Here is a 21,279-nt window from a genome sequence, read left to right on the forward strand (position 1 = left end):
GAAACAAAAGTACTCACATTTGTTTCCCGAGAACGCAAAATAGGTACAACTTTAAAATTTCGGGACGAAATTTATTTAACGGGTAGGTACTGTAACGACACGGATTTTTCCGATCATTTTATACTTATGAGATTAATATTTACATAAATTAAACCTTACCAACATGATAAGAAATCCAAATTTTTTAGACTTGTGTTTTTGAAAAGAGTTTTACACAACGTTTGACCGTCCAATTTGACCGATGATATCACGAACTATATAACATACGATAATTATACGTTTGTGTATATATATGTATTTATATATATTTAACATAATCTAAAGATGGTTTAACATCTCATTGTGTACTAATGACAATAAGTTATAAGTATATTTTGAAACTACTAACTTAAGTTTTCAAAACGATAACTATACGTAACATTCTTTGATATATATACTTTTAACCTATAATGCTTATACATGTATCGTATATATAATGTATTTAATCACTTTTTAAGGACTTAAATACATAAAACAATATAAGTATATTCACAAAAGATAGCTATATTTGAATTCTCGTTCCGTTTCCTCAAGATTTCTATACGTATATCTAGGGTATATGTACCCGTATCATACCCAGCTTCTATACATATTTACTATTGGTATATACACATCAAATCAACATCCTAATCAACATTATTACTGCCCTAGATATGAGGTAACTAGGATTTGTCAAGTAGCATGAATTATTAGTAAGAAAACAAAATTAGGAATCCTTTTCTTTCTTTATAAACTAAAAACGTTTTTATGAATGAACACCATTTATTCACTCCATTTTCTCATACCTACACCCTCATTTCTCTCTCAAAATACTCTTAACTTCATACTTGATCATCTCCAAGCATTTTCACCATCATTTAGCTTCAATTACAAGCCTTAAACACCATAAGAAAACTCTTTCAAGAACATATCAAAATAACCACCCATTTGAAGAAGTTTACTTCCAACCTTTTGACCTAACTCCACCACTCTTTGATTTCAAGATTATTTCTTATCTTTTGCAGTAACTTTGTCCAAGTAACTTGAGGTAGTAACCTTGTTCATAATCTTATTCAATTCATATTCATATAGCTATCTTATTTTGTGGTATAAAATTTTAACAACAAGAACATAGTTTGAATGATTTCAAACTTGTTCGCAAACTAAATAGATCCTTCTAACTTGACTTTTAAAACACTTCAAGACCTGTAATATATTATAATGATATGCTATCTTAACAAGATATAACTTAGTTTTACAAAGAACACCTTAAAAACTGAATCTACGTCATTGGAGTGCAACCGGGGGCTGTTTTAGGTTGGATAAATAAAAACTATCTTGAACTTTGAATTGGAAGTTCATGTTCTGGAAAAATGATATTTCTTATAAATATGTTAACTCATAAAAATTTCATGGTTTAACTCAAAGTGTAAGTATTTTTAGAAAAATGATCATTAAATGTTGTTTTTATGATGGAAAATGATCACTTTCATAAGTTTCACCAAAGTTTGACCTATAACCTATGATTTCGAATACAAATTAAGGTATTTTCAGTTCATATTCTTAAAATTTGACTCAATCCAAGGAAGTGGCAAGTTGAACCAACAAAAACGGAGTTGTAATGAAGAAACTACGACTAAAACAAGATTGGGTATCCGAAGCTAGTTTAGCTACGCAAATATTTGGAGAAAAAGTAAATTAATCATATCTTTTCTAATTAATATGATATTTTATATATAATTACTTATGGTTTGATTTTATATATTTCAGGACCACCCGTAAACAACAAGAGAAGATTAATCATAAGACCTCATGATTGTACGCAACACGTCATTTGACAACACGGTACTTTATGTACGCAACACGTCATTTGACAACATGGTACCATGGGTCGAGATTAATTCTGATCAATACGAATACGATGGGGTCGTTATTTATTTTATTTAAGCAACTAATTGTGGACCACTAACATCGGACTTTTAACTACGGACTAAGAAAATATTAAAAGTATTAAAAGTATATATATATGTAACGATTACTTAAAAAGAAAATATGTTGATATATTATATATATTTTTAGGTTCGTGATATCTATCGGAGACCAAGTCAAATTAAATACCTTCAAGGCAAAAGTGAGTATATAGTCCCACTTTTAAACTCTAAATATTTCGGGATGAGAATACATGCATTTTATGATTTACGTTATGGACACAAGTGATTAAAAATATATATTCTACGTTGAGTTGTACCACTGGCATACTTCCCTGTAACTTGGTAACTATTATTTACATGAGGTATTGTAAACGCGAATCCTGTTGATAGATCTATCGGGCCTGACAACCCCAATTGGACTGGACGACCAGTATTCAACGGTTGCACAGTACTTCGTTTCGGTGACTACACATGGTACGGTGTAGTAAGATTTCATAATAAAGGGAATATGCGACGTTGATTAAATGTTAAGTATGGTTATCAAGTGCTCAACAACTTAGAATATTTTTATTAAAACGTTTATATATGAAATCTTGTGGTCTATATTTATAACGCTGCCGGCATTAAACCTATATCTCACCAACTTTATGTTGATGTTTTAAGCATGTTTATTCTCAGGTGATAACTAAAAGCTTCCGCTGCAACATGTTGAATTTAAGCAAGATCTTGAGTATGCATATTTGTGTCAAAAATAAAACTGCATATCGGAGGATTTGTAATATAAAATATGTTGGAAATCGTATTGTTATTATCACATGTAAAGTTTGTAAGTATAAGATTATCGCTAAACAATAATCATTATTAAGTTGTTTAAACCTTGTATTTGTAATAAAAGCTATGGTTTGTATTGTAAAAACGAATGCAGTTTTTGAAAAATGTCGCATATAAAGGTCAATACCTCGCGATGAAATCATATGTTATTGTATTCGTCCTTATGGTTAAGGTCGGGTTATGACATCCGGTACCCTCATGTGATGACCCGGGAATTTCCGACCAAATTTAAACTTAATCTCTATATGATTCCGACACGATAAGCAATGTCTATTAAACAGAATCTCAAAATGTTTGAACTATTTTTCATGAATGCATTTGATCTTGACTATTTCCGACGATTCACGAGCTATTGTTTGTAAATAAAAATGTATATATAAATGTAAGTATATATAATAACTTGGAATAATAGAATACGATTAAATTCTTGGAACTAAGAATGTAAAAAGAGATATAATAAAAATTATTGATATATATATATATATATATATATATATATATATATATATATATATATATATATATATATATATATATAAAGTATATTGAAAATATATAGATATGGTTTCGAGTATAATTAGTAAACAATGGTAATACATGTTTGTCGTTCGTCTAGGAATTTGATGTCATTTAATTCAACTAAAGCAGATTGATACTCTTTCCCGCATAACTATTTTCCTTGTTGATAAATTAATAAAGGTAGTCTTTGATTAAACGTCCACTTTAGTAAAAATACCCTCAATTCATATTTTTTGTTCCTTTCAATCCATGTTGTTACTCGCTTAACATGTATATAATAGAAACAGTCATTGGTAAAAATCATCTTTCTCATTAATGTATATATATAAATTGTTATATGTACATTCATATTGAAAACAAGAACCCCACTACCACATCTATCCTATTCCTTCTAATCCACTTAAACATAAAAAGAATCCAAACAAGATACTGCACATCCGTGAATTTGATTAGTAAAGTAACTTAACTATTCTTGTATGTGAATCTAAATATCATATGCATACATCACACTTTTGTTGCTATTGTAATAAAATATACTAACTTTATATATAAAGTTATACTTATGTGTTTGATGGAACCACCACTACACTTGCATTTTTTTCTTCTCCTCATTAATTCAATATCTCCAAAACAACCCATCCTACTTTTAGTTTATGTCCAGAAACCAATTAACAACCCTACCACGACCATTCAACTTATTGATGAAGGCTGCTATTCGGCTCCAACAACAACCATTTTCTGTTCGATTAGTCTCCACCTTAGATATAACCCAATTCACACCACCACACTTGAACACCACAACCACAGACCATCATAACAAACTCATGAATTAACAAACTCATGAATGAACAAACTCATTACCTTCTTTCCTTCTTTCTTCAGCACACCAACATCACCCTTAGTCACTCTCCATTCCTGTTATAAATAAAAACACCTTGATAAACTGATGACAAGTTGCTATCACTTACTTAGTCACTTATACGATCACCATTTACATTACCATATTACTAGTGGAGTGCTGCTTTCTGTTTTCTGTGATAACTACAGCTGAATGGCTGCTGCTGCTGCTATATAAGGATTATGTTTATCTTGTCCCTGCTCAACCGTAAATCATCCATAACAACCAAGAACCATTATTTAATGATTCCTACTGCTGCTATACTAACCTGTTCAACCTGCAACAAAAAAATCAAAAACCATCTATTAGCCTTTACTATTCAAATCAGAACCTCGAAACTATACCTGCTGTTACCAGTCAATTTCTAAACCCATATACTACTTGTTGACCACTTCCTATTCGATCTCCACTCCAGAAACAGGTTATATATATATAATTATTTGTAGTCTGAATATTCTATCAAACTCAAGAATAATAACTTAAACTCTAATTAAAGAAAATTCTAAAACTAAAACTAATTATAAAAAGAAAATAAATGCATACAGAAAATATATAAAATTAATAATTTGAGTTTATCAAAAGCATATTAAGTATAACAATAGAAATATCAAAAATATTTTGTATACTAAATAACTAGGATTCAATAAATTGATAAATAACTCAGATTATACTAAAAGCATACCTAACCATTATAAGTAAACACAAGAACATATTCAAATAAACTGTTATAGCCATAAAGTGAAACGAATCCAAATGAATCGAGACAGGAGATGAACCTGCAAAACAGAAAGGATGATGACAGTTCATAGACGATTCGATTATTGGAACAAAATTGGGGAAAAAATTTATAAAACCAAATATATCTGTAAATAAAGATTATTTAGGTAATTTATTATGTTCGATCAATTAAAAATACAGATGATCGAAGAAATGAAGAAATTAAAGAGCTATTAATGAATCAATTAATCAAAATCACAAATTAATAGATCGACTAATTGATTTATTGATAAGAATCATGAAGGCCGATAATAAAGTTGAACAAGCAAGATGACGATTCAACTGACCTGTTAATCAGCGATGATTTCAGTTTGGTTGATCTATTGACAACGATGAGGAGGATTGATGATGGATTAATCGACGAGCACGTTTCCCTCTCCTCTGATTAATATTTTTTTTTCTTCTTCGATCTGAATTGGGAACAGACTTATACGCGTGTTTTTTTTATATATATAAAAGACTTATCATTATTATTATTGTTATTATTATTATTATTAATTGTTAATTATTAATACTAATATTATTATTACTATTATTAGTATCATTATCAACATTATTATTATTATTATTATTATTATTATTATTATTATTATTATTATTATTATTATTATTATTATTATTATTATTATTATTATTATTATTATTATTATTATTATTATTATTGTATTTAAATAAGTATTATTGATATAAGAATGTATTTACTATAATTATATTAACATTACATATTTTTATATTTTAAAATATTTATACATAATAGTATTACAATTTATATATATATATATATATATATATATATATATATATATATATATATATATATATATATATATATATATATATATCACATAATATATTCATATAATTTATATTATAAAATACATTAAAACCTTGATATAAAATAAATTGAATATATTAACATAATTATTTAACACATTATGCAACAAAAATTAAACACTATTATTATATTAATACTAAGATATTAAAATAAATGACATATATATTATAAGTATATAACAATTATAAATTAGTTATTAAATTAGTTTAAAGAATATTTACTCTGGTAATAACTTACTAAGGTAAGTTAATGTATGATCTAAACATAATACTTAGATATATAAAATTGATAAAAATAATTATATAATATATATAAAAGGGTAAATATATCAAAATATAACATTTAAAATCACAAAAATATTACTAAACTAAAAATATTAAATAATAATTGTTTTATAGTTTTATGATATTAATTGACATAAATAATTGGTATAGGTTCGTGAATCCGATGCCAACCCAGCATTGTTCAGTTTTGTAATATGTATTTTTACTGCAAAATACAGTATGGTGAGTTTCATTTGCCCTTTTTCTCTCTTTACATTTTTGGGCTGAGAATACATGCAAATACTTTATTAACTGTTTTATAATATTTATATGCGTGAGTATCATTAATCCCTTTTTAAATGCTTTTGCAATATATATTTTTGGGACTGAGAATACATGCGCTGTTTTTTATAAATGTTTTACGAAATAGACACAAGTAATCGAAACTACATTATATGGTTGAATTATCGAAATCGAATATGCCCCTTTTTATATAGTCTGGTAATCTAAGAATTAGGGAACAGACACCCTAATTGACGCGAACTCTAAAGATAGATCTATCGAGCCCAACAAGCCCCATCCAAAGTACCGGATGCTTTAGTACTTCAAAATTTATATCATGTCCGAAGGAGGATCCCGGAATGATGGGGATATTCTTATATACATATTGTGAATGTCGATTACCAGGTGTTCAATCCATATGAATGATATTTTTGTCTCTATGCACGGGACGTATGTTTATGAGAAATGGAAATATAAAATCTTGTGGGCTATTAAAATTATGAAATGATTATTTATGTTAAACTAATGAACTCACCAACCTTTTGGTTGACACTTGAAAGCATGTTTATCCTCAGGTATGAAAGAAATCTTCCGCTGTGCATTTGCTCATTTTAGAGATATTACTTGGAGTCATTCATGACATATTTCAAAAGACGTTGCATTCGAGTCGTCGTGTTTATCAAGATTATTATTTAGTCAATTATTGTTAGATATATTATGAAATGGTATGCCTGCCGTCAACTTTTGATATAATGAAAGATTGTCTTTTCAAAAACGAATGCAATGTTTGTAAATTGTATCATATAGAGGTCAAGTACCTCGCGATGTAATCAACTGTAGTGAATCGTTTATAATCGATATGGACTTCGTCCGGATGGATTAGGACGGGTCTTCACACCTCACAACCTTCTTAATCACCTGTTTCGGCTCCTTATCCCCCTCCAGTTCACTAACAACAACTGGCTCACTATCCTTAACCAACGGCACTCGTAAATCATACTCATCGGCCTTCCGTGGTGAATCATATGCTAAACCACTACGGGTAGTGATAGCATTAACGTGCCCATTCTTCAGGTTAGTATCTGTCTTACTCGGTATCTCCCCCGGTTTCCTCACATTATTCTGATTAGCAAGTTGACCAATTTGTTTCTCCAAATTCTGAATAGCTGCTTGTTGATTTCAAAACATTTGATCGTTCTTCTCATTATTCTGAGTAACAGTAGTAACAAGCTGAGTTTGAGAAATCACAAGCTTCTCGATCATAACTTCAGGATTGGACTTTTTCTCTTCGGCTTGGGGTTTGTGAAAATACCCGGGAGCTTGCTGTTGATATCCTCTACTAGAACCTGGCTGGAACCTTGAACCTTGATTACCTTGAGGATTATAGGGATTGTTGAAATTCCTATTAAACTGTGCACGTCCCTGAAATTGATTGTTGTTCTGTTGACTAATATAAGCGATCTCTTCCTTCTGATTCATAGTCAAACCTGCATCACAATCTTTTGCCAGATGCAATCCCCCACAATACTCACAACCAACCTTTATACCATGAATATCCTTATTTATCTTCTCCAAATTCCTACCAAAGGAATCCAACTTAGCACTTATAGACCTAAAATCGTCATATGCACCATGGGTTTCGGTTCTCTTAACTGAAGCTAAATGGAATGACTCATGATCTTGATACCATTCGTGAGAGTAAGCAGCTTGCTTTTCAATTATCTCTAGCGCCTCTTCTTCAGTCTTATCCATTAACGTACCACCTGCTGCTTGATCAATAGTCTGACGAGTTGGGATATCACAACCCTTGTAGAAAATGTGGACCTTCTGTAAATCATTCAACCCGTGTTGCGGACACGAGCATAGCATATTAGAATAACGGTCCCAAGCATCAAATAGTGTCTCGCTGCTCTTTTGTCTGAACTGAGAAATTTCTGCTTGAAGTCTAGCAGCTCGAGACGCAGGGAAAAACTTCGATAAAAACTTATCCATCAAAATCTCCCAAGAGGTAATCGTACCCTCTGGTTGCTTATCTAACCATCTCTTTGCTTCTCCCTTAAGAGTCCAAGGAAAAAGCCTTGTCTTGATCGACATATCGGCAACCTCATGCAACTTAAACAAATTGCAAACATCATTGAAAACACGAAGATGCTCGTTAGCATCCTCACTATCCTTGCCATGAAATTGGCAGTCAGAAGAAATCAAACTCAGAATCGGCCCTGTAATTTGAAAAGGCTGAGTGATGTTCGGTTGAGTAATCGAATTGCCTTGGCCCCCTCGTGTGGCCTTCAACTTTTCTGCCATAGTCTGAGGACGAGGTGGTTGTTCTTGGTCAGCCATATATTCAGTCTCGAAAAGATCTAATGAAATGTAAGATTCTTCTTCTTCTCTGATTTCAGGTGGTGTATCGGGCACCACAGTCTCAGAACTACTTCCCAAATTAATTATATTAGCACTCGAAGAAAAAGATGAATCCACTGTAGACTGTTGCTGTTGACTTAAAGCTCTGAATAACTCTCTTTCGGGTTCTGCAAATGGTTGAAGAATCGGAGAATTAGAAGAACGCGTATGTGGCATGCACTACCTGTTATCTGCGAAATCACAACTAACAACTGATTAAACGCACCGATTCAACTGAGAATAACGAAAAGAATATAATAAACTATAACTAAACTAAACTAAACTAAGAACAATTAGATAACAATCTTAATTTTCGACACAACTGTCCCCGGCAGCGGTGCCAAAAACTTGATGTGTAAAGTCGTGTCTAAAATTTATAATGGAAAATGCCGGTTAAAAGATTACTACACACTAACGGGCAGTGTACCCGATCGTGCAATAGTATAAAGTTGATAATTCTGAAATCGTTCCAAGGACAGTTTAAACGTGAGAATTAAGATTGTAACTAATAAAATAAACTAAGTTAATCTATTAAAATTGAAAGTACGAGATAGTTTGTGTAGTGACCCGAACTTTTCCATGTTTATATATATTAATTGAGATTGATGTTTACATGATTAAATGTTTCCAACATGTTAAGCAATCAAACTTGTTAAGACTTGATTAATTGAAATATGTTTCATATAGACAATTGACCACCCAAGTTGATCGGTGATTCATGAACGTTAAAACTTGTAAAAACTATATGATGACATATATATGGATATATATATATATATAGTTAACATGATACTATGATAAGAAAACATATCATAAAGTATATTAACAATGAACTACATATGTAAAAACAAGACTACTAACTTAATGATTTTTAAACGAGACATATATGTAACGATTATCGTTGTAAAGACATTTAATGTATATATATCATATTAAGAGATATTCATACATGATAATATCATGATAATATAATAATTTAAAATCTCATTTGATATTATAAACATTGGGTTAACAACATTTAACAAGATCGTTAACCTAAAGGTTTCAAAACAACACTTACATGTAACGACTAACGATGACTTAACGACTCAGTTAAAATGTATATACATGTAGTGTTTTAATATGTATTTATACACTTTTGAAAGACTTCAATACACTTATCAAAATACTTCTACTTAACAAAAATGCTTACAATTACATCCTCGTTCAGTTTCATCAACAATTCTACTCGTATGCACCCGTATTCGTACTCGTACAATACACAGCTTTTAGATGTATGTACTATTGGTATATACACTCCAATGATCAGCTCTTAGCAGCCCATGTGAGTCACCTAACACATGTGGGAACCATCATTTGGCAACTAGCATGAAATATCTCATAAAATTACAAAAATATGAGTAATCATTCATGACTTATTTACATGAAAACAAAATAACATATCCTTTATATCTAATCCATACACCAACGACCAAAAACACCTACAAACACTTTCATTCTTCAATTTTCTTCATCTAATTGATCTCTCTCAAGTTCTATCTTCAAGTTCTAAGTGTTCTTCATAAATTCCAAAAGTTCTAGTTTCATAAAATCAAGAATACTTTCAAGTTTGCTAGCTCACTTCCAATCTTGTAAGGTGATCATCCAACCTCAAGAAATCTTTGTTTATTACAGTAGGTTATCATTCTAATACAAGGTAATAATCATATTCAAACTTTGGTTCAATTTCTATAACTATAACAATCTTATTTCAAGTGATGATCTTACTTGAACTTGTTTTCGTGTCATGATTTTGCTTCAAGAACTTTGAGCCATCCAAGGATCCATTGAAGCTAGATCCATTTTTCTCTTTTCCAGTAGGTTCATCCAAGGAACTTAAGGTAGTAATGATGTTCATAACATCATTCGATTCATACATATAAAGCTATCTTATTCGAAGGTTTAAACTTGTAATCACTAGAACATAGTTTAGTTAATTCTAAACTTGTTCGCAAACAAAAGTTAATCCTTCTAACTTGACTTTTAAAATCAACTAAACACATGTTCTATATCTATATGATATGCTAACTTAATGATTTAAAACCTGGAAACACGAAAAACACCGTAAAACCGGATTTACGCCGTCGTAGTAACACCGCGGGCTATTTTGGGTTAGTTAATTAAAAACTATGATAAACTTTGATTTAAAAGTTGTTATTCTGAGAAAATGATTTTTATTATGAACATGAAACTATATCCAAAAATTATGGTTAAACTCAAAGTGGAAGTATGTTTTCTAAAATGGTCATCTAGACGTCGTTCTTTCGACTGAAATGACTACCTTTACAAAAACGACTTGTAACTTATTTTTCCGACTATAAACCTATACTTTTTCTGTTTAGATTCATAAAATAGAGTTCAATATGAAATCATAGCAATTTGATTCACTCAAAACGGATTTAAAATGAAGAAGTTATGGGTAAAACAAGATTGGATAATTTTTCTCATTTTAGCTACGTGAAAATTGGTAACAAATCTATTCCAACCATAACTTAATCAACTTGTATTGTATATTATGTAATCTTGAGATACCATAGACACGTATACAATGTTTCGACCTATCATGTCGACACATCTATATATATTTCGGAACAACCATAGACACTCTATATGTGAATGTTGGAGTTAGCTATACAGGGTTGAGGTTGATTCCAAAATATATATAGTTTGAGTTGTGATCAATACTGAGATACGTATACACTGGGTCGTGGATTGATTCAAGAAAATATTTATCGATTTATTTCTGTACATCTAACTGTGGACAACTAGTTGTAGGTTACTAACGAGGACAGCTGACTTAATAAACTTAAAACATCAAAATATATTAAAAGTGTTGTAAATATATTTTGAACATACTTTAATATATATGTATATATTGTTATAGGTTCGTGAATCAACAGTGGCCAAGTCTTACTTCCCGACGAAGTAAAAATCTGTGAAAGTGAGTTATAGTCCCACTTTTAAAATCTAATATTTTTGGGATGAGAATACATGCAGGTTTTATAAATGATTTACAAAATAGACACAAGTACGTGAAACTACATTCTATGGTTGAATTATCGAAATCGAATATGCCCCTTTTTATTAAGTCTGGTAATCTAAGAATTAGGGAACAGACACCCTAATTGACGCGAATCCTAAAGATAGATCTATTGGGCCTAACAAACCCCATCCAAAGTACCGGATGCTTTAGTACTTCGAAATTTATATCATATCCGAAGGGTGTCCCGGAATGATGGGGATATTCTTATATATGCATCTTGTTATTGTCGGTTACCAGGTGTTCACCATATGAATGATTTTTATCTCTATGTATGGGATGTGTATTGAAATATGAAATCTTGTGGTCTATTGTTACGATTTGATATATATAGGTTAAACCTATAACTCACCAACATTTTTGTTGACGTTTAAAGCATGTTTATTCTCAGGTGAATATTAAGAGCTTCCGCTGTTGCATACTAAAATAAGGACAAGATTTGGAGTCCATGTTTGTATGATATTGTGTAAAAACTGCATTCAAGAAACTGATTTTGATGTAACATATTTGTATTGTAAACCATTATGTAATGGTCGTGTGTAAACAGGATATTTTAGATTATCATTATTTGATAATCTACGTAAAGCTTTTTAAACCTTTATTTATGAAATAAAGGTTATGGTTTGTTTTAAAAATGAATGCAGTCTTTGAAAAACGTCTCATATAGAGGTCAAAACCTCGCAACGAAATCAATTAATATGGAACGTTTTTAATCAATAAGAACGGGACATTTCAGTTGGTATCCGAGCGTTGGTCTTAGAGAACCAGAAAATTTGCATTAGTGTGTCTTATCGAGTTTGTTAGGATGCATTAGTGAGTCTGGACTTCGACCGTGTTTTCTTTAAAAATGATTGCTTAACATTTTTGTTGGAAACTATATATTTTTAACATATGAATATTATGTGATATATTAATCTCTTAACGTGTTTGATATTATGTGATAGATGTCTACCTCTAGAACAAGTCCCATTGACTCACCTAATAATAATGAAGAGTCAAATGTAAATTGGAATGATTCGTGGACTGATTCACAAGTTCCCGAAGAGGAACCGGAAGAAGAGTCGGAACCGGAAGAAGAATCGGAACCGGAAGAAGAATCGGAACCGGAAGAAGAAATAGAACCGGTGGGGGAAATAATAAAACGGTTAAGTAAAAGAGAATCCTCAACCAACCGACCAAGGTTAATTATGGTCAATGGTGTTTCCGCCAAGGAAGCAAAATATTGGGAGGATTACCAATTCTCCGATGAATCGGATTTCGACGAGAATTCCGATGATGTTATAGAAATTACCCCAACTGAATTTAAAAAGGCAAAAGAAAATAATAAAGGAAAGGGCATAAAAATAGAGAAATCTAATTCCAACCCCGATGAACTTTATATGTATCGTCAACCCCCGAAGTCCTTAAGTTGTAACAATGACCCGGGAACCTCTAAACCACCAGGTTTTTCTAAACCAATGTGGACAACGACGACTCGTATTAGGGGAACATCATATATCCCTAGAAACTTGGCAAAACGAACCAAAACCCAACAAGAAGAAACGAGCGAGTCGGAATAAGATAGTTGTATTCGTGTGGTGTAATATATGTAATATAGTGTGCTTATGCTTTATGATATATGTAAAAATTGCTTGTATTAATAAGTATTTTTTTTTTATGAATCTAACTCTTGTCTATTTTACAGTTTAAAAACACAAAATGGATAGACAACCCAATATTTTAAGAGACCTACCCGGAGACATGATTGATGAAATCTTGTCTAGAGTCGGCCAGAATTCTTCGGCACAACTATTTAAGGCGAGATCAGTTTGTAAGACATTCGAAGAACGTTCCAAGAATGTCTTGGTTTATAAGAGACTTTCGTTTGAAAGATGGGGGATATCACATTGGGAAACCCATAAGTTACGATGTGTTTACTTTGACGCATATATTGCGGGGAACCCAAATGCTATTTTACGCAACGGGTTAAGAAATTATTTTGACTCAATATATCCGAATATTGGACTTCGTGATTTAGAAAAAGCGGCTAACATGCAACATAAAGAAGCATGTTATGCTTACGGATTAGTAATGTTCGCTTCTCACCAAAGTGAGAACAAGAACATCGGGCTACAACTATTAAACAAAACGTTTCCACAAGTGACGGAGTCGGTAATTGGGGTAAGAAATGAGGTTTTTAGATTATTACGGGACTGTTGGACATTACGTAACCCTCGTCCCTTTGATGATGTTACAACACGCTGTCTTATCAACGGCCATAACGGTTATGTTGCACAAGACCAAGGATGGGAAGTAGTCCTAGTAAAACCAGAATGCATGACTTGTTTCTGGACGTATGAATTACGTGTCTTTATTGCCTTTGCTGAACGACTTGTGTACTAGCTAGAATTGTCTTCACAACTATCTTGTATCAAAGTTATTGTGTGCTATATTTCATGCTTTATGTAAAATAAGCGGTATTGTAAGTTTGTAAAATATTGTATAAAAGTTTGAACGCGAAATATTATTATAATCAGTTTTTCATATAGAATTGTAGTAGTTGAATTGTATATTAGCTACTAAGTATGAACTTAACGGGTAGGTACTACCCGAATTTAAACTTATAAAACGCTAATATGAAGAAAAAGCTTTTATAAATGAGTTCATATTATGCTACGAAATACTATTAACTACTCTTAATATTCTGTATGATTAACTTGTTCCATTTAACTATTTTGAAGGAAATGGCACCGACTACTCGACACACCGTGAATATGAATGAAGAGGAATTCCGTACTTTTCTAGCTTCAAACATAGCCGCAGTACAGGCTGCGCTACATACCAACAATAACCTTGGATCTAGCAGTACAGGAAATCGTGTAGGATGCACCTACAAAGAATTCACTGCCTGCAAACCTTTGGAATTTGATGGAACCGAAGGACCGATCGGATTGAAACGGTGGACCGAGAAGGTTGAATCGGTGTTTGCCATAAGTAAGTGTACTGAAGAGGACAAAGTGAAGTACGCTACGCATACCTTCACAGGTTCTGCGTTAACATGGTGGAATACCTATCTAGAGCAAGTGGGACAAGATGATGCGTACGCACTACCTTGGTCAGCATTCAAGCACTTGATGAACGAGAAGTACCGTCCCAGAACTGAGGTCAATAAGCTCAAGACAGAACTTAGAGGGTTACGAACCCAAGGATTTGATATTACCACATACGAAAGACGATTCACAGAATTGTGCCTATTGTGTCCGGGAGCATTCGAAGATGAGGAAGAGAAGATTGACGCGTTTGTGAAAGGATTACCAGAAAGAATCCAAGAAGATATAAGTTCACACGAGCCCGCCTCCATACAACAGGCATGTAGAATGGCTCACAAACTCGTGAACCAAATTGAAGAAAGAATTAAAGAACAGACTGCTGAAGAGGCCAATGTGAAGCAAGTCAAAAGAAAGTGGGAGGAAAACGGTGATAAGAATCACCAATACAACAACAACAGCAATTACAACAATAATCGCAACAATTATCCCAACAATCGCAACATCAATCGCAACTACAACAAACGGCCCAACAACAACAACAACAACAACAACAACAACAACAACAACTACAACAATCATCCCAACAACAATAATAACCGCAACAACAACAACAATCAGAAGCAGCTATGCCAAAGGTGTGAAAAGAATCACTCGGGGTTCTGCACCAAATTTTGCAACAAGTGTAAAAGAAATGGTCATAGCGCGGCGAAGTGTGAGGTCTACGGACCAGGGGTTAATAGAACGAAAGGAACAAATGGTGTCGGAACGAGTAATGGCGGAGCAAGTAGTGTCGGAGCAAGTTATGCCAATGTAGTTTGTTATAAATGTGGAAAACCAGGCCACATTATTAGAAATTGCCCAAACCAGGAGAACACGAATGGACAAGGCCGTGGAAGAGTTTTCAATATTAATGCGGTAGAGGCACAGGAAGACCCGGAGCTTGTTACGGGTACGTTTCTTATTGACAATAAATCTGCTTACGTTTTATTTGATTCGGGTGCGGATAGAAGCTATATGAGTAGAGATTTTTGTGCTAAATTAAGTTGTCCATTGACGCCTTTGGATAGTAAATTTTTACTCGAATTAGCAAATGGTAAATTAATTTCAGCAGATAATATATGTCGGAATCGAGAAATTAAACTGGTTAGCGAAACATTTAAGATTGATTTGATACCAGTAGAGTTAGGGAGTTTTGATGTGATAATCGGTATGGACTGGTTGAAAGAAGTGAAAGCGGAGATCGTTTGTTACAAAAATGCAATTCGCATTATACGAGAAAAAGGAAAACCCTTAATGGTGTACGGAGAAAAGGGCAACACGAAGCTACATCTTATTAGTAATTTGAAGGCACAAAAACTAATAAGAAAAGGTTGCTATGCTGTTCTAGCACACGTCGAGAAAGTACAAACTGAAGAAAAGAGTATCAATGATGTTCCCATTGCAAAAGAATTTCCCGATGTATTTCCGAAAGAATTACCGGGATTACCCCCACATCGATCCGTTGAATTTCAAATAGATCTTGTACCAGGAGCTGCACCAATAGCTCGTGCTCCTTACAGACTCGCACCCAGCGAGATGAAAGAACTACAAAGCCAATTACAAGGACTTTTAGAGCGTGGTTTCATTCGACCAAGCACATCACCGTGGGGAGCTCCTGTTTTGTTTGTCAAGAAGAAAGATGGTACATTCAGGTTGTGTATCGACTACCGAGAGTTGAACAAACTTACCATCAAGAACCGCTACCCATTACCGAGAATCGATGACTTATTTGATCAACTACAAGGCTCGTCTGTTTATTCAAAGATTGACTTACGTTCCGGGTATCATCAAATGCGGGTGAAAGAAGATGATATTCCAAAGACTGCTTTCAGAACACGTTACGGTCATTACGAGTTTATGGTCATGCCGTTTGGTTTAACTAATGCACCAGCTGTGTTCATGGACCTTATGAACCGAGTGTGTGGACCATACCTTGACAAGTTTGTCATTGTTTTCATTGATGACATACTTATTTACTCAAAGAATGACCAAGAACACGGTGAACATTTGAGAAAGGTGTTAGAAGTATTGAGGAAGGAAGAATTGTACGCTAAGTTTTCAAAGTGTGCATTTTGGTTGGAAGAAGTTCAATTCCTCGGTCACATAGTGAACAAAGAAGGTATTAAGGTGGATCCGGCAAAGATAGAAACTGTTGAAAAGTGGGAAACCCCGAAAACTCCGAAACACGTACGCCAGTTTTTAGGACTAGCTGGTTACTACAGAAGGTTCATCCAAGACTTTTCCAGAATAGCAAAACCCTTGACTGCATTAACGCATAAAGGGAAGAAATTTGAATGGAATGATGAACAAGAGAAAGCGTTTCAGTTATTGAAGAAAAAGCTAACTACGGCACCTATATTGTCATTGCCTGAAGGGAATGATGATTTTGTGATTTATTGTGATGCATCAAAGCAAGGTCTCGGTTGTGTATTAATGCAACGAACGAAGGTGATTGCTTATGCGTCTAGACAATTGAAGATTCACGAACAAAATTATACGACGCATGATTTGGAATTAGGCGCGGTTGTTTTTGCATTAAAGACTTGGAGGCACTACTTATATGGGGTCAAAAGTATTATATATACCGACCACAAAAGTCTTCAACACATATTTAATCAGAAACAACTGAATATGAGGCAGCGTAGGTGGATTGAATTATTGAATGATTACGACTTTGAGATTCGTTACCACCCGGGGAAGGCAAATGTGGTAGCCGATGCCTTGAGCAGGAAGGACAGAGAACCCATTCGAGTAAAATCTATGAATATAATGATTCATAATAACCTTACTACTCAAATAAAGGAGGCGCAACAAGGAGTTTTAAAAGAGGGAAATTTAAAGGATGAAATACCCAAAGGATCGGAGAAGCATCTTAATATTCGGGAAGACGGAACCCGGTATAGGGCTGAAAGGATTTGGGTACCAAAATTTGGAGATATGAGAGAAATGGTACTTAGAGAAGCTCATAAAACCAGATACTCAATACATCCTGGAACGGGAAAGATGTACAAGGATCTCAAGAAACATTTTTGGTGGCCGGGTATGAAAGCCGATGTTGCTAAATACGTAGGAGAATGTTTGACGTGTTCTAAGGTCAAAGCTGAGCATCAGAAACCATCAGGTCTACTTCAACAACCCGAAATCCCGGAATGGAAATGGGAAAACATTACCATGGATTTCATCACTAAATTGCCAAGGACTGCAAGTGGTTTTGATACTATTTGGGTAATAGTTGATCGTCTCACCAAATCAGCACACTTCCTACCAATAAGAGAAGATGACAAGATGGAGAAGTTAGCACGACTGTATTTGAAGGAAGTCGTCTCCAGACATGGAATACCAATCTCTATTATCTCTGATAGGGATGGCAGATTTATTTCAAGATTCTGGCAGACATTACAGCAAGCATTAGGAACTCGTCTAGACATGAGTACTGCCTATCATCCACAAACTGATGGGCAGAGCGAAAGGACGATACAAACGCTTGAAGACATGCTACGAGCATGTGTTATTGATTTCGGAAACAGTTGGGATCGACATCTACCGTTAGCAGAATTTTCCTACAACAACAGCTACCATTCAAGCATTGAGATGGCGCCGTTTGAAGCACTTTATGGTAGAAAGTGCAGGTCTCCGATTTGTTGGAGTGAGGTGGGGGATAGACAGATTACGGGTCCGGAGATTATACAAGAAACTACCGAGAAGATCATCCAAATTCAACAACGGTTGAAAACCGCCCAAAGTCGACAAAAGAGCTACGCTGACATTAAAAGAAAAGATATAGAATTTGAAATTGGAGAGATGGTCATGCTTAAAGTTTCACCTTGGAAAGGCGTTGTTCGATTTGGTAAACGAGGGAAATTAAATCCAAGGTATATTGGACCATTCAAGATTATTGATCGTGTCGGACCAGTAGCTTACCGACTTGAGTTACCTCAACAACTCGCGGCTGTACATAACACTTTCCACGTCTCGAATTTGAAGAAATGTTTTGCTAAAGAAGATCTCACTATTCCGTTAGATGAAATCCAAATCAACGAAAAACTTCAATTCATCGAAGAACCCGTCGAAATAATGGATCGTGAGGTTAAAAGACTTAAGCAAAACAAGATACCAATTGTTAAGGTTCGATGGAATGCTCGTAGAGGACCCGAGTTCACCTGGGAGCGTGAAGATCAGATGAAGAAGAAATACCCGCATCTATTTCCAGAAGATTCGTCAACACCTTCAACAGCTTAAAATTTCGGGACGAAATTTATTTAACGGGTAGGTACTGTAGTGACCCGAACTTTTCCATGTTTATATATATTAATTGAGATTGATGTTTACATGATTAAATGTTTCCAACATGTTAAGCAATCAAACTTGTTAAGACTTGATTAATTGAAATATGTTTCATATAGACAATTGACCACCCAAGTTGATCGGTGATTCATGAACGTTAAAACTTGTAAAAACTATATGATGACATATATATGGATATATATATATATATAGTTAACATGATACTATGATAAGAAAACATATCATAAAGTATATTAACAATGAACTACATATGTAAAAACAAGACTACTAACTTAATGATTTTTAAACGAGACATATATGTAACGATTATCGTTGTAAAGACATTTAATGTATATATATCATATTAAGAGATATTCATACATGATAATATCATGATAATATAATAATTTAAAATCTCATTTGATATTATAAACATTGGGTTAACAACATTTAACAAGATCGTTAACCTAAAGGTTTCAAAACAACACTTACATGTAACGACTAACGATGACTTAACGACTCAGTTAAAATGTATATACATGTAGTGTTTTAATATGTATTTATACACTTTTGAAAGACTTCAATACACTTATCAAAATACTTCTACTTAACAAAAATGCTTACAATTACATCCTCGTTCAGTTTCATCAACAATTCTACTCGTATGCACCCGTATTCGTACTCGTACAATACACAGCTTTTAGATGTATGTACTATTGGTATATACACTCCAATGATCAGCTCTTAGCAGCCCATGTGAGTCACCTAACACATGTGGGAACCATCATTTGGCAACTAGCATGAAATATCTCATAAAATTACAAAAATATGAGTAATCATTCATGACTTATTTACATGAAAACAAAATAACATATCCTTTATATCTAATCCATACACCAACGACCAAAAACACCTACAAACACTTTCATTCTTCAATTTTCTTCATCTAATTGATCTCTCTCAAGTTCTATCTTCAAGTTCTAAGTGTTCTTCATAAATTCCAAAAGTTCTAGTTTCATAAAATCAAGAATACTTTCAAGTTTGCTAGCTCACTTCCAATCTTGTAAGGTGATCATCCAACCTCAAGAAATCTTTGTTTATTACAGTAGGTTATCATTCTAATACAAGGTAATAATCATATTCAAACTTTGGTTCAATTTCTATAACTATAACAATCTTATTTCAAGTGATGATCTTACTTGAACTTGTTTTCGTGTCATGATTTTGCTTCAAGAACTTTGAGCCATCCAAGGATCCATTGAAGCTAGATCCATTTTTCTCTTTTCCAGTAGGTTCATCCAAGGAACTTAAGGTAGTAATGATGTTCATAACATCATTCGATTCATACATATAAAGCTATCTTATTCGAAGGTTTAAACTTGTAATCACTAGAACATAGTTTAGTTAATTCTAAACTTGTTCGCAAACAAAAGTTAATCCTTCTAACTTGACTTTTAAAATCAACTAAACACATGTTCTATATCTATATGATATGCTAACTTAATGATTTAAAACCTGGAAACACGAAAAACACCGTAAAACCGGATTTACGCCGTCGTAGTAACACCGCGGGCTATTTTGGGTTAGTTAATTAAAAACTATGATAAACTTTGATTTAAAAGTTGTTATTCTGAGAAAATGATTTTTATTATGAACATGAAACTATATCCAAAAATTATGGTTAAACTCAAAGTGGAAGTATGTTTTCTAAAATGGTCATCTAGACGTCGTTCTTTCGACTGAAATGACTACCTTTACAAAAACGACTTGTAACTTATTTTTCCGACTATAAACCTATACTTTTTCTGTTTAGATTCATAAAATAGAGTTCAATATGAAATCATAGCAATTTGATTCACTCAAAACGGATTTAAAATGAAGAAGTTATGGGTAAAACAAGATTGGATAATTTTTCTCATTTTAGCTACGTGAAAATTGGTAACAAATCTATTCCAACCATAACTTAATCAACTTGTATTGTATATTATGTAATCTTGAGATACCATAGACACGTATACAATGTTTCGACCTATCATGTCGACACATCTATATATATTTCGGAACAACCATAGACACTCTATATGTGAATGTTGG

The sequence above is a fragment of the Rutidosis leptorrhynchoides genome, chromosome 3 (assembly GCF_046630445.1).
Source record: "Rutidosis leptorrhynchoides isolate AG116_Rl617_1_P2 chromosome 3, CSIRO_AGI_Rlap_v1, whole genome shotgun sequence".
NCBI lineage: Eukaryota > Viridiplantae > Streptophyta > Magnoliopsida > Asterales > Asteraceae > Rutidosis > Rutidosis leptorrhynchoides.